Source organism: Sander lucioperca, chromosome 11 (assembly GCF_008315115.2).
Source record: "Sander lucioperca isolate FBNREF2018 chromosome 11, SLUC_FBN_1.2, whole genome shotgun sequence".
NCBI lineage: Eukaryota > Metazoa > Chordata > Actinopteri > Perciformes > Percidae > Sander > Sander lucioperca.
Genome location: NC_050183.1, coordinates 21,022,236 through 21,038,695, shown reverse-complemented (window position 1 = coordinate 21,038,695; position 16,460 = coordinate 21,022,236). Strand labels below are relative to the sequence as shown.

At 41.1% G+C, this 16,460-nt stretch overlaps 1 long non-coding RNA gene and 1 pseudogene across 1 annotated transcript; both read right to left on the bottom strand.

Moving 5' to 3' along the window:
* Nucleotides 1–548: 548 nt before the first annotated feature.
* On the bottom strand, nt 549–14,665 carry LOC116039075. Its single transcript, XR_004102237.2, has 3 exons — nt 14,367–14,665; nt 5,691–5,694; nt 549–558 (listed from the first exon to the last, which is right to left on the bottom strand). It is a non-coding gene; the product is annotated as an uncharacterized LOC116039075 (long non-coding RNA).
* A 647-nt stretch (nt 14,666–15,312) lies between these two features.
* LOC116039205 lies at nt 15,313–15,961 on the bottom strand (annotated as a pseudogene).
* Between the last annotated feature and the right edge of the window lie 499 nt (nt 15,962–16,460).

Genomic DNA, 16,460 nt, shown 5'->3' with positions numbered 1-16,460 from the left:
TCTCAATCGAATTATCTGAAGTTCGGTAAAAGAACTCATGCGAATAAAGCTGGTGAAAGTGTGTTTCCATCCAACGGCTTTAAAGCGAATAAAAACCTGTGTGTAATGACGTCACATGCTGTTTTGCGATCAAATTGGTATATCGAATTGATTTGAGACATCTTAAGCTGTTTCCATTCATTTTCGCACTGAATCGCACAACATTCAAGCTAACTTTTGCGAACAAAGTTTTGCTAGACAAAATGGATCATGCCATCTACCAACAAATGATCAATATTGCACAAGTTGTAATAGTGCTTATGTGCCAGCTGATAGCGACAAAGTCAAGCTATAATAAGAAAACAACGATGCTATCAACACATTGCTGTGATGATGCAGATGCAGATGCACGTAAATGCCCGACGACAACGGAGACAGACTGTGGTGTGGGAATGACAGCGCTCCAAACAGTTCTGGGAGATCGTGGTTCAGAGACACTTCACGGAAACCCTTTGGTTGAAGCATTTTCGGATGACCAAGACAACATTTGACCTGTTGTGTAATTTTTTTGGCCCGTCCCTTTTCCCAGATGTCGCAAGCTATCGCCCTCCGGTTCCAACCGAGAAGCGTATCGCCATTGTGCTCAACAAACTGGCTATATGCGCAGAGTACAGAGTGGTAGGCGAAACGTTGGGAGTCCTCCTTGTTCGTCCACTTACATCTGTCTTTGTTGACACCCGCTTTGTGTGCAAACAGAGCGGAAATACTGGGCGGAAATTAACTAAAACTTCTTCTTCTTTGTTTTGTGGCGGGTTGCAACCATAAAATGACCTAAAACTTAATCGCAATTCATTATTTATTCGGCAAATAACGTTTCCATCAGCGTTTATCGCATAAGCCGTATATCGATCAAGATAAAATCCGATGAGACAGAACGTATTTCATTTGAGTCGATATTCATGAAATTCAATCGAATTTTACTGTTTCCATAAGGCATTTTTCATTCGATATCAATTAATTCGGATAAAAACGTGTGGATGGAAACATAGCTTGTGATTGTCCAGGACAAACAATAAACAACAGTCCAGGATGAATGTGATGCTGTGGTGGTTCTGGATCAACACTTATGACTTGCAGCTAATTGTAGCATTGCACATACTATAAGTTGCTAATGCTATCAACTTTGATTAAAACACACATTGCTAAGGTGTTTTGTCTGTAATGTTAGTTATGCAAAAAATGTCTACAGACTCACACAGGCTTAGCTTGAACATTTTAGTAGTAAGATACCTTTAGGCTAGTTCATACCACCACAAGTCTGCTAGCACACTAGCTGGTCATGCTAGTTATCTTTATTAGCTTGTTTAGCCTACACGTTAGCTCTTTAGGCTAGTTCATACCACCACAAGTCTGCTAGCGCACTAGCTGGTCATGCTAGTGTAGCCTGTTTTCCATAGGATTAAAGTGTTTAGCCTAATGACAGACATTCCATCTTGTTAGGGACCGTTCGGTATTTATGGAATGGACCACCGGAGGAAAATAGGGGAGGGTCATGTCTTTTTATTCTTTGTTGAGGGGAGGGTCATAAATTTTTTTTAGTCTAGGGGGGAGGGTCACCCAACTTTTGTATTCATGAGAACAGCAACATTTCAAAGTGGCTTGTTTGATGCATATTTATCCATGTAGCTCCATGTAGCTCTCTCAGTCTCGGCCCCTATCGCTAGCAGATGGGTCCCTCCCTATTTAGTAGGCCAGACAATTTGAGCTGTAGCTTTAGAGACCGTGGGATTTCCCAAACTGAATAAATCCTGCTCGCACATATAAACACAAAACAAGTAGCTCCATCATGTTGTAACTAAGACATCTGATGAAAAAATAATTGTATTCATTAGCATGATTGCCATACTGTTTAGTTCAAAAACACTGTACGAAAACATAACAATGTTTTATTTTGAAAAGTCAAAGCTTGTGGACTTCACCAAGCCGGGAGGGCATGAGACGGGAGGTCTCCAGGCTGCAGCCATACCCGACTCAAATATCCTTTTGGTCCCGGTGATATTATATATATATAAACGACAGCCTTTTCAAGGCATTTGAGAAGGAAGGAGTGGTAGCATGCAAGCTCCCAAATTGACGCTCGTCTAAGAAATGGAGTTTTGGATAATGTTCAGCTTTGTAATGTAGCAGCTTTACCTATATGCTAAAATATACAATGACTGAGGAAGCCTAGTGACAGTCCATAGCAACCAGTGTTACTACAGTGTGCTTTGCTGAATGGTCTCAATGTTTTATTGTTTTATTTCATGTGAATACTAGTTTACTAGATGAGTAACTTAGTATTTGAAGTAATGCAGGAAGTGTGCAATAACAATGTTAGTGAGTAAATCTACTGAAATGGCCACTACACCATAACAGAGGAGTGTGATGCGTAAGATGAGAATGCAGCGGTTTAGTCACATATGTCATGGCTGTAAAAAAAAAAAAAACAATGGCTGTCTGTATGTCTTTGCAACTTCTGTAAACTACTTTTTCAAAATAAAGTAAAAAAAAAAAAAAAAAGATTTTAGTCTCCGCTTTGCCCGGATTAGACCAACATTCCGTCTTTGAACTGCTCCTAGGTTTTTTTTGGTTTCTATGCTCGATCAGAGGCAAAGTCTCTATTTTTTTTAAGTGCATTTGTTAATGTCCCCTGTTTGTTTGTTTGTTTGTATAACTGTATTCTCAATAAAGTGTAGAAAAAAAAAATCAATGTCTTTGCCAAGCACAAATCAGTACAGAAGGCATTAATTGTTGGGGAGGGTCATCCCTTTTTTCCATATCATTTTGGAGGGTCATCCAAAATGTATTGCTGGTGAAGGGAGGGTCAGGTCTATTTTGACTAAAGATCCCAAAACTCCTCCGGTGGCCCTTGAAATAAATAACGAACAGTCCCTTAAGAGATATAACTGGACAGTGATATTTTATTTCTTATCAATATGTCAGGATGGTAGAGAAGTTTAGGACCCAAATGCAGTTCAAACTGATTTATTAAGACCTGGAATTACACCACAGGCTGCACACAACACGGAAAACACGAACAGAAGCCACACTAACAGAAAGTAAGAATCCAACAAACGACAAGGGAAACAGAGAGACTAAATACACAGGGTAACGAGGAAACAAGAGGCAGGTGACACAAGGGCTGGGAAACAGGTGGAAAACATCAGGTAATCACAATAGCGGGAAAACAGATAGTAAAACAAGACAAGACAAGACAGAGAACAGATTATCAAAGTAAAACAGGAAACAAGCAAAATACAGAACAGAAACAGACTACCAAAATAAGACACACCAAAAATCCTGACACAATATCAAACTTGGTAACTCAACCCTTTCCAATTGAGTAACTGCTAGCACACTAGCTGGCCATGCTATCTTTATTAGCTTGTATAGCCTACACGTTCGCTGGTCATGCTAGTTATCGTTATTAGCTTGTTTAGCCTACACGTTAACTCTATAATGTTTTTGAAGACGTTCAAACTCTTGGAAGTAGGCTAAATCTTACCTGTTAAGCACGATAGTGAAGCATCGGCAGGAGCTCTGAAACTAGCGGCCGTTACGATAGTGAAACTGACGGACGTTTTTTTTGTTTTTGTTTTTATTTCCCTTCACGTTGCACTATTTATGACATCACAATCAAAACGTGCCAATGATTGGTTGGTTGCAATGTTAATCCAGGGCAAACAACTTCGTCATTGATCCTGGACTGTTAATTACTTGGTGATATCAGATCGTGCAAACCACTTCCACCTTTCCCGAACAAGGTTAGCCCATTAACCTACAACAAACAGAGCTCTGTGGAACCCAGGGACCCTCCCCACCCTTCCCCCCCGCCACATCCCCCAGCATCCATCTTCAGACGTCCACAGCCTCCCTCCGCTCAGCCTGGACGGAGAGGGAGTCCATATGGTTTGCAGTTTAGGAAACTGGGGGGGACGCTACTAGGAGACAGAGCAGTTTCTGCCTCTAATCCCTGATGGAGCACACAGCGTTTCTTAACCAGAAAACAGCAAAAATACAGTTACAGTGAACAGTCATAATGCCCAAACAAGGAGTAATATAGGAGGGGTCAAAGTGACATGGAAACTCCAAGCAAGCCAGCTAGCCACTATAAACAGCGAGGCTAATAACGGGCATTCATTTTTTGGTGCCTCCAAACAAGGTACATAGGTCTGTGTGTGTCTGCAGCAGTGGGTCAAACTCACTTCCCCCTCTTCATCAAAGACAGTTGTCTAAGAGGAGGAAGCACTTTGCACTGGATCCACCCTCTCTCTCTTTCTCTCTCTCTCTCTCTCTCTCTCTCTCTCTCTCTCTCTCTCGCTGGCTTTGCCATCAGCCAGCATCTTGGGATAGCAATGCGTCGACCAGATGTTTTCTTCCACTTCCAGGAAACAAAAATGTTGAAATGCTGGTTCTCTGACAAGAGCGTGAATCAACATCATGAACAAAATAATTACATGATCAGTTTGTAGCAAAGCCCGGACATTGCCATTGGAGGCTTAAATATATCTTTCTTAGAGAACTAGAGCATTTGCCATTTGCTGACTGATAAACACTTGGGAAAGTTTGAATCCAGACATCTGTTATATTGATAAAACCTTGATGAAGTTATTGATATAGGGGCTCTCATGCTGCAAAAAGGTTCTATAAAGCGTTTTACTATATTATACCATAAAATTACTTCAGCCAAGTATGCACGCAGATTTACAGCAAACTTTTCAAGATGAATTTTCTTTTCTTTTTTTACATCCAGATGTGTACTAATCAGTCCATTGTGCACTGAGCATCAGAACGTTAGGCCCAAAGGACTGGTGTCCGATAATCAGAATCAGATCAGCTCTCTTTTTACTCTCTTGAGGAATGAGCAGACGCAGTTGAGTGTACGCTGACCGCCTCCTGAAACATGTGGTATTCCCCTTCCACAGTTTCATAATGTATCCAATGAGATGGCCAAAAACAGTGTTGTAATGAAGCCAGAATCACCATGGTAATCAATTGACCAGTGTTTTCAGACAATGATGGCGTTTCAGAAGTACATGAAGGCCAGGCAGGATTCTGATCAGAGCAGCACATGGTCACAAAGTCCTTCCATATGATCAAATATTACAGAATGCACGAAGAGCACATGTCCATTCCAGCTTGACTTCTTACTGTACCAAAATTGCTAATAAAAAAAGTTTAGAAGCAATGGATAACATGCTTTCTTTAAAAGGCACAATAAGAAGCATTTTTCTACAAAAATGTATAGACTAAAAAAAATCCCTCTCATTCATCACACGTATGACCCACTAGAAGTGTAGGTCGGTGTCTGTATCTGCAGAGACCCTGCCCTCTGGCTGTATTTTATTTTGTAGTTCGGGATGTTTCTGGGTGTCAACCTCGATAAAAACGTGACCAGATGCCTGATTGAAAGCATGCATCCAAGAGTAGGCTACAGAAATGGCGGACACAGTGCAGAATAAACGCAAACATAGCGTGGCAAAACAAAGCTAGTTCCAGAATGAGAGTGAATCTGGGGTTGGCTTTCACCTGCAGGCAAGCACCCTAATCCTTGTTGAGCCGGGGGGAACGGCTAACTTTGAAAGTCGTGTTTACAAACCGACAAATCCTACTCATTCTGCGTTTAACATAATTATGCTGCTTTTCCACTGCATGGTGCGGTACAGCTCTACTTAACTCTACCTTTTTCAGAGAGAAACATCGTGTCACAGGAGATATCCTGCAAAAACCTACCGTCAGAGCGACAGCAATTTTTTTATTCACTCGCCCCAGATTTTAAAAAATGGCAGCCCACGAAACCACGGCGTAGGCTACACTGCGCCATAAATTGACGAAGTGCAGACATCGTTGCTGATGAAAGCATCCAGCAGTGTTGTGTTGAAAATTATGTCAAGGCACTTTCACGTAGCGTCGCTATGGCTATCAGCTGGGAAACCGGGTAGTATCCGCAGTGGAAAACAAAATACAGAAAAGCACCTGGTACCAAAAGTGTGTTGAGTGGAGTAGCTTTTTGTACTTAATTTGGGCTTGGGGGTGTCACTGGAAGTTCTGAATTTAAACACCATGTGCTGGTTGGAGAGCCTATTGTCTTTCAGGTTAACATTTTATAGTACAGTAACAGCTTGTAAATATGGGGTGTGTGGAAACTTTAAGCTTCTCAGAACCAGAGTGAAGCCAAAGTCAACCGGACTGGTTAAAGAGAAAAAGCAACAGGAAAGTGAACGAAGAAGAGGGAAGGCTCTACAGTCGGTAGAGCATAAAACTAAATATTGTCTTTTAACCAGCCGGTGGACATAATAAAAATGTGCTTTTGAGTGCCTACTGTAAGTGCGTTCTCCGTGACATGATACTGCAGACACGGTTGGTGAAGTGTGCCTCATTAGGTAATCAGCTCATCAGTAAGCATCTGCCAAATATCAGCCTGAGGGAGAGTAATAGGTCTGTGTGACCAGGTTAACAGCTGACTCTACCTACAGACTGGCTAGACACTAAACCTACCTCTGTCTCTAATTAGCAGACACGGCCCTGTGTAATTTCAAGATGGTAATTTCTGTCCTGCGTGCGTGTCAGCGGCACGTAGGGATGTGTCGAGCGGGGAGAGAGTGGGCAACAGCTGGGAGAACAGATGGTGGAATACAGAGTAGTTGATAGCTCAAACAATGATCCATGTAAGAGCGTGTGTGCGTATGCAGTGAGGTGGTTTGCAGAGCTTAGGGGACCATGGGAACGAAGGGAGAGAGGGGCCAGGGGAGTCCAGGGTGAAGGGGGAGTTTGGGCTGAGAGGAAGTTTAGGAGTGTGCAGGGAAAGTGAAAGTCTCTTTGCGGGTCATATGGGGTGGAGAGAGGGCACAGAGGAGGAACACACACGCTGCACAGGGAGGTGTTGCCTCATGTTTGGCTTTTCATTGTGAAGCCTTGTAAGCACTCCGGACGGATTTTACAGCTATGGCTATGGTTAGTTGATAGTTCATTTGAACAGTATCCCCGAAACATAATTTCAATTCAAAGAAAACTGGTGAGGTCTCTTATCATTCATTATGTGCAAAACACAAGTTTGATATTGTTGCTTCATTGAAATCAAGTGTTCTTTCCTTCACTTCTCATTTTTCAGCTGCGCCAACGGAGGGGTTTGTGTGTGCGTGTGTGTGTGTGTGTGTGTGTGTGTGTGTGTGTGTGTGTGTGTGTGTGTGTGTGTGTGTGTGTGTGTGTAATTAGTTTTGCACATGTCGAGCAGAAGTCAACCAAACCCACAAAACAAGCCCATGTGTCAACTTTTAAAATCTTCTGGCATTCCGATGCAGCCAAAATCACAGGTTGCAGCATCATAAATTACTCATGTTTAAGGTGAGTTTAAGGTTATGGTTTCCTTAACATCATCAATTAACAGTGCTTGGGAAACGAGTGCAGTGTCTGTACTTGAATTTGACTATACCTAGTAAACAATTGTCTGGCAGTAAAAAATGAGTACAGAAAAAGAAGAAATGTGCTGAGTAAGATGAAGACATTTTGCTCGTTATACTGTGAATGTATTTAATGTTCCACTCCTGCTTCTTTGCTGCTGTCTGTCCCTGGTAGCTCTAACCTGTTGTTAAATCAGGCCGACATCCCAAAGTATTCTGATTTTTTTTTCCGTCTTTCTCACCTAAGGGGACAAAGGGAAATTTGAAGGAAAGTGGCTCCACTGTATGGACATGCAAACTCTTAAGCTTTAATTTAGGAGTACATGTCAATCAGAGTATTTAAAGGTGCCGTAGGTAGGATTGTGAAGATCCAGGACTTAGCCAAAAAAATTTAACATCGACAACCTCTCAGTCCCCTCCCCACTTTCCACTAAAGCCCAAAACGGTCTCCTAAGCCCCTCCCCCCACAAGGGAGAATTAATGTGTATGTATGAGCAGTGATTGACATGCAGTTAGACATCCCCCCTGGCCCTGATTGGTGTATCTGAACGGGGAGCTGTGGATTTTTGCAAATCGCACTACAGGCTGTAGGTGGTGCCAGAGGAGCTGGATTTTTTTTTTAAATTACCTGCTTCATGTAGTTCTACTTGCACATAGGGTCAGTTTCAGCAAATATGACAGAAAGTTAGTTTTATAAGTCTGACCTACTGCACCTTTAACTCTTTGGTAGTCATTGTATGATGAAACACAATTTAAACAAAAACCTGAAGCATTTCCTTTGCGAAGGGGATAAATATAACATCTGTTTTCAGACACAGAGGAGTAATACATCCAGCATGCTGACCCTGCAAGCATGATGAAGCAAGGCAACATTAACGTATTGCTACTGACACATAAAAGTAGGTATATCATTCAGCGCTTTTCTGACCTTGTCCTGTGTGAACTTGAAAAGGAATAGTCATGTGATTGTATAATAGCGATGTTTCTTATGAGGATTTAATAATGATGTCTGCATTGTTTGTCCTGACAGGTTTTGAAAGATCCTGCATTAAAAAATCAGGTTTGATTTACACCTTTACCTCATAGTCACAGCACTACATATTGTATACAAACACTATGAAGCAGTAGTAAAAGAAGTATAATTATTGGGTATAAAATCCAATAATCACATGCTGGTTAAAAGAGTGTGTGTGTTAAAAGTGTTTTAATTCAGACAACCTGCCTCAACTTTTTCAGTTGTCTGCTCTCAGTTTGAGAGAAGAGGAGAAGGAGAGGAGAGGAGAGGAGAGGAGAGCCTGATTTAGGGAGGAGGAGAAAAAAAGCCACCTTGACCTCACTTTCATCTCTGGAGCTGATCCTCTGGCGTGAATTCTCTGAGGAGCTGGCTGTGGAACAGAGAGTGGCTTTATGCTTGCTTACTACAATGTTCCTCATACAAAATCCCCTTTCATTTCTCAAGAGGGTTGAGAGAATGGCTTAAAAGGCATGTCCCCTCTTATCTCCAGTGATACCATTTAGTCTGCAAGTAATTCATGCCTGATCCAGTATATTTTCCGTGTAAAGTGAAGCTAGCGCTGATGATGATACACTTTTACGCAGGCATAAAGTGTTGAACAATCATGCTAGAGATTCAGAACATTACAAAGAAAAATCATTGTTGTGTTTTGAAACCTCGTGAATCATCAGACATATATCCTTTCATCTCCTTTCATCTCTCTGAATAATTCAATATTCACAGTAACCATTAAAGAAAAGACGAATTACATAAAACATGGGTAAACAGTATTAGATTATTGGATTAAATGCATTTAAAGAAAAAGTTCAACATGTATTTATTTATTTTTATTGCCGAGAGATTGATGAAAAGATTGATTCCAGTCTCATGTCTGTAAAGCTACTGGCAGCATCCAACTAACTTAGCTTAGCATACAGCAATAGTTGCACTTTGGTTTTTGTACAGATCAAACAAACAAGATATAATATGTTTAGTGAGCTTTAGAAGTGCTGGTAGGTGGATTGTATTAAATTTAGACAGAGCCAGGCTAACTGTTTCCCATGTAGGCAGGGTTCAAAATGAACTTTTTCGTCCACCAGCCAACTGGCTAGTGAATGTTCAAATTTTACCAGCCACTCAATTGATTACCATCACCTTTTTGGCTGGTGAGTGAAGCAAATCTACCACTCACTTGCATATTTTACCTGCATTTGGCTAGTAGATTGTGCTTTTGAACCCTGCCTATTCAGTCTTTATGCTAAATTAGCCAGCTGCTGGTGGTAACTTCCTATTTACAGTAAAGATATGAGAGTGGAATCAATCTACTCATCTAATTCTTGGCAAGAAAGCAAATATGTGTATTTCCCAGTGTCAAACGACTCCTTTAACCTCTTGTTTTGTCATCAGGGAATGACACAAGCACATGTGCTGCCTTAACTAACAGGGAAAGTCTTACTCAGCATGGACTGAAACCGGGTGTATGACTCTGGGAAAGCTAAAAGGTCAAACAGTTACTGTGACAATGCGTTGAAAACACACATTTTATAATATTTGGAAGTATTTGAAGTGCAATTTACAAACACTAAACTAAACTTGGCCGCACTGAGATACATGGAGACAGTTTGTTGTAGTAGCCGGGTCCAGTTTCAGACAGAGAGTAGCTGTCAGAAGAGATCCCACAGGTGCTAGAGCGACAACAGGAGACGGTTTTGAAGTGCTGCACAACAGCAACCTTGGTGGTATTGGCAGCCGAGACACGGGGCTTCAGCAATGCATGTCAATCTTTCACGGGAGTGACAAGTGTCCAACCCAGAAAAGACTTCACACCATCTTGCTGCCGCCTTTCCCGTTCTTTAAGAGGGTTATAAATATTCCCCATGCCTGCTCTGACCACAGGCACGTCTAAACTTTCAGGTCAACCCCCATCCAGCCCTCTCTGCTCATCTGTCGACCGTCATTCATCATTTCATAAGGGCTTTTAGCAGAGGGTGCTTCGGGGCTAGGTAAATGGTCATTTTCCCTCCCGTTTACACCGAAAACAATGTTATCATGAGATAACTGGAGTTCGCAAGTAGCCTCTCGTCTGCCCTCATGTCAGCCCATAGGTATAAAGGGAGAGATCAGGATGTTTTTAAAGGTGCTAAGGAGCCTTACTGCAGACACCTGTCACAACACCAGAGCATAGTGGCTCTGCTAAAGTGGACCATCCGGTTTGTGATACTTCTGCTAAGTTTGGAAAACAGAAACATCCCAGGCCTCTTGAACTCTTCTTCTTTGACTTCACAAACTCTCTTTGATTTTTGACTTGGCCTGCTTAGCCATAAAGTCGATGTGTTGGAAAGTTCAGATAATCTCAGAAAGGGAAGCTATTTTTAAGCTAATACGGTTTTCTATTAATATACACTCCACATCTGCTACTCCAAATAGATTTAAACAAACACTCTGAATGTGGGAAACATCTTGATTTTTTTTTCTGTGACAGAGTTTATGGCTTTTACATGTGTGAATGTTTTGATGATTAATATCTGTGTTTCAATAGTTGTGGATGGCCCCTGTGAGGCAATTTAAAAGAAAAGCTCCTACCTCTTTTAAAGTGTCTTCCATTCTTCTCCTACCTGTGCATGAAACTGCAGCCATGCAGACCCTTTGAGAAGCCCAAGTGCGTCCACTCAGAACTTCAAACACAAACAATGAAAAACAGATTTCTTATTTATTTCTTGGGAAAGACAAAAACAATGTGTTCTGCTGACGATTAGAAACAACTGGACAGAAAATTGTTCCCAGTTTTCAGTTGTAAACATACATTTACTGCTGCAGGAGAAGAGGACCTGCTGTGATCCCTGGTTTCCACAATAACACCCCAAAGGAGGAGGAGAAGAAGAAGAAGAAGAAGAAGAAGAAGAAGAAGAAGAAGAAGAAGAAGAAGAAGAAGAAGAAGACATGATCAAGAAGCAGACAGCATTCAACATGTCGCCAAAAAAGGTAGATCTTTTTCAGATTGTGCAAGTGCTGGCCTTTGTATAAAATGTGTAAAAAAAAATTGAAATGAATTCTTTCAAATCAGGCACGATAGATAATAATAATAATAATAATAATAATAATAATAATAATAATAGTAAATACGTATTTTTAACCCTTCAACAACATTTATTTATTTTTTAATTTTTAAAAATATTTAACCAGGTTAGTCTCACTGAGATATAAAATCCCCTTTTTAAGAGAGACCTGGCCAAGATAGCAGAACAAAATAAAAGTACCATTAGTTAAAACATTTGCACGTGTGGATGGACTCATGTTCTATGGTTTTAACATAACCTTTAAAATCATTTAAGGAAATTAGACACTGTAGTTTGAGTGTTTTCTGTAGGTCATCCCGTCATTTTGGCCACTTGGTGGCAGCAGAAGCAAGCTATATATATATCTATCTATATATATATATATCTATATATATATATAGATATATATACAGTATATATGCACAACACTAGTCTAAATCCTTGATGTTCCATTTCCGGGATTTGCTCCGGTGCTACAGGAAAATCCGCCGGATGCATATCTTTTCGCCGATGTCCGTTTCCTTCCGATTTCTTACCATGGTTAACTGCTCCTCAGATCTCTGCATGGTAAATTGAGACAGCTAGCTAGACTATCTGTCCAATTTGGGTCTTCTCTCACACAACTATTTTACAGCCGCTCTGTATGGAGCTTAGCGCTGCCATGACGATTGTGATTGGTTTAAAGAAATGCCAATAAACCAGAGCACGTGTATGGGCTGAAATATGTGCCACCAGAAAGTGAATTTGAATCATTAGGGCCCAAGTGCCGACAGCGGCGAAGGCCCTATTGAAACTGAAGGAATTATTTTCTGCAAATGAATTGGCTTTTTGACGGGCTTAACATATTCAAAAACTCACCAAAATTGACGGTCGCATCAAGTCTGGTGAAAATGTACGTATTTTAAGAGTTTTGGGAATAGGCGCAAAAAAATGGCTAGCGCCCCCTACAAAGTTAACAAAATTGAGCCTCTGCAGTGCGTTTAACGTAGACTCACGAAAGTTGGTACACATATGTAACATGTCAAGATGTACAAAAAAACGTCATTGAAGCCATACCCTAAACTCAACAGGAAGTCCGCCATTTTGATTTCAAAGTTCGAAATTAGTGCGATTTTGGCCATTTCCACATGTCGTACTTTAATGAACTCCTCCTAGAGATTTCATCCGATCAACTTCAAATTTGGTCTGTGCCATCTTAAGACATTAAAGATGAAAAGTTATTAAAAGAAAAACTTTTCGTCATAGGGCATGGCCGTGGCGGGGCGGCCATTTTGTGCGTTTCGCCATCAAAATAGGAAGTGGGTGTAACTCGAGTGTACATTTTCCAATTGCCTCGAAACTTTTCAGAATTCATAAGAGTCCCACCCTGACGACAACTACAGTCCGATATTGGCTCAAAGTCATAACGCCCCCTAGTGGCAACAGGAAGTAGGCCTAAAAGTCAAGGTGCTATACTTTAATTAACTCCTCCTGGAGATTTCATCCGATGGACTTCAAATTTGGTCTCAACACCTTAAAGATGAAAAGTTATTAAAAGAAAAACTTTTCGTCAAACGGTGTGGGCGTGGCGTGGCGGCCATTTTGAGCGTTTAGCGATGAACAAAGAAATTGTTGTAACTTGAGTGTACGAAATTTCTTACGATTGACAAGGGTCCAGGTCTGAGGACATCTACAGGCCAATTTTTACTTTTGGTCATAGCGCCCCCCGCTGTCAACAGGAAATGCGCCTTATATGACAAACATCATCCGATTTACATGGTCGACATGTGATACTGAGCCGCCCCCTATACTTTAACCACGCCCACTTACTCAGGCCACGCCCCCTTTCATAACATTTGAACCGTTTAAGGTAGAGTCTTGTGTGAGGTGTCACTGAACTCAGCAGAGAGTTCCTTCTTCATTGGTGATGGTTTGGCCCACTCCCTATGCTTAAGCCACGCCCCCTTTCATAACATTTGAACCGTTTAAGGTAGACCCTTGTGTGAGGTATCATTGAACTCAGCAGAGACTTCTTTCTTCATTGGTGATGGTTTGACCTGCCCCCTATGTTTAAGCCATGCCCCTTTCATAAATGCTGACCCATCTAAGGTAGAGTCTTGTGTGAGGTATCATTGAACTCAGAAGAGAGTTCCTTTTTAATTGGTGATAGTTTGACCCGCCCCCTATAATTTAGCCCAGCCCCCTGTCACAGCTAATGAACTGTATGACGTAGAGTCTTGTGTGAGGTATCGTTGAACTCAGTAGGGAGTTCCCTTTTCATTGGTGACGATTTGCAGTGTCTGAGTGCTGCGAAAATGCACGGTCGCAAGGAGCGGCATCCGCCAGTAACCCCGACACGCGCAGAGACGCGAGGGCCCGTCCATCACTGCTTGCAGCTTTAATTTATATTTGAATTTGAATTGCTAAACTTGAATAATTGGATTGAAAAACTGAATTTGAATCACATAATTTGAAATTGAATTTATTCGTTTGGAACTGAAGTCCAATCAAATTTGATCCTCACTGAAAATTCAACTCTCTATGTATCTTCACATTCAGTTCTCAAAATTCAAATTTAAGTTACTGTGACAGACATCCTGGTAGTTGAAGGATGAAGGAAAGGCAATCAAGCGCAGATCGATAGATAGAGTTCAATGGCGCAGATACACAGGACTCCTCTTCGGCCAATCAGCACCTACATTTTGGAGCACAGTACCAGCCATGACACGAGGAAGAAGTGCTTGCCTCCCCTTGACCCAGAGACTCATATATATATATATATATATATATATATATATATATATATATATATATATATATATATATATATATATATACTGACTAGATGTAGCCTTGGCTACTGCTGTTCATTGGACTGAATGCGTCAATAGAGCCGCCATCTTGGCGTGGGGAAGCCACTCATCAGCGTCAATGTAGGCAAAGGTCTAACGGAAATAAAATCACCATAAATCGTCAAAATCTCATGCGATTTTCTAGTTTTTTTGGTTCGTTCCAAAGGTCAGACATGTATTTATGATCGAGTCCAAAGAAAATTTAAGATTTTGATATTAATATAATCTACTTCATGTTCAAAATGTAATTCCTAGTGCTAGTAGGCCTAGGTTTATTAGTCACATTCTTCCACTTAAGTAAACTTAAAATGAACTATCGCTACTTACCTTAGCCTAGCCTACTGCATGCAAAATGGCTACAATGGTGTGACTATTCACTATGTGAAAATACATGTTAATTAATTTAAACATCTGAATTGTATTGGTTTACTTTGTACATCAGCAAGCCTGCAATACAATGTGATGTAAGAGCCTGTCCCCTGAGTTTATACAAGATGTTTCCACATTAAAAAACAAAATAGTAAATTATTATTTGAGTCTATTTATATCAACTCTAATATCTGATTGTTTGTCTCCTTCCTTAGAGCGTTTATATAAATATTAAAGTTAGTTTTGTTTGTGATTTAAAAATGTAGCTTTATCATGTGCAGTAACAAACAAAACAAAGAGACTAATAAATGTGTTAATACAAATAATATTTATTATAATCAGTTCACAGACTGAGTCCAAACGGAAACTTCACCCTTCTGAACTAAGAGTTTCTGCTTCAAAGCGAAGTTTAAACAGACTGAAATGTCCAGGCTCACTCCTCCACAATTTTTTTTAAAGAATATTTTTTTGGGCATTTTAGGCCTTTATTTGTATAGGACAGCTTAGACTTGAAAAGGGAGAGAGAGGGGGAATGACATGCAGCAAAGGGCCGCAGGTCGGAGTTGAACCCACGGCCGCTGCATCGAGGAGCAAACCTCTATATATGGGCAGGTGCTCTACCAGGTGAGCTACCCAGGTGCCCGTATTTATTTATTTAACGAGACTTAAAGTCATGTTTCGTCGTCCACAGTCCGAGTCCCGTCAGATTCCCTTTAGGAAACCTGTGATTTAAACTTCAGCAGGCTGTGACAGTCCGCTCCGCTTAGTCCTGGTTCTGGTTCTCCCGGGCTTCCCTACCCTCCAGCAGGCCTGGGCCTCCAGCAGCATGGTGTCGGTTTTGGCTCCCAGGAAGCGGGCAGTGAGCTCCAGATCCTGCAGCCGCAGACTGACTCTGCTGCCCCGCTGTAGCTTCTCTCCGTCCGCCGGCCGCCGGCAAACACAGTTGAACTTCCCGCCGAAATCTACGTACAGGTCATCCTGGACTACATGGAAGATCCTCCCGATCACCACTCTGTCTTTGGCCGGTCCCATCTGGATCAGCGGGGACTGGCGCAGCAGCAAGGCGAAGCTGTGTTCCTGCCCGGGGGAAGAGACGCTGCCGCCGGCAGAGCTCAGATTGCAGGTCGAAGGTGGCATATATATCATAAAACACATTCTCACCTGTGAAATGTTACCCCTTGCTGTTTGGTTTTTTTCATTTCTTTCGTTCAAACATCCATAAGCAACACAACAGTCTGGCATCTTTAGTGCTGATCCTGCGCCACTGAACTCTCTATCGATCTGCACTCGATTGCTCTTCCTTCATCCTTCAACTACCCGGATGTCTGTCACAGTAACTAATAAGTAATTTTGAGAACTGAATTTGAATTGTGAGAACTGAATGTGAAGATACATAGAGAGTTGAATTTTCAGTGAGGATCAAATTTTATTGGACTTCAGTTTTTTATAATATAATTTCAAATTATACTATTCAGATTCAGTTTTTCAATGCAATTATTCAAGTTTAGAAATTCAAATATAAATGATTCAAATTCAGTTTCTGGTGGCACATATTTCAGCCCATACACGTGTTTCTCCCATCCCAGAATACTGTGTGGAGTAGCCAGACCCTCCTCTGCTCTGCAATGTGTGAATGGTCTGGCAAAGCGAGACTAGCACAACACTAATATTATAACCATTTAAGTTGATATGGTTCATATGGTTCAGATCAAGATTAGCATTTACTTGGATGTTTTTATTTTTATTTATTTTTTACTATCTGTCAGATTTGTCTCCAATAACTCCTAAGAAA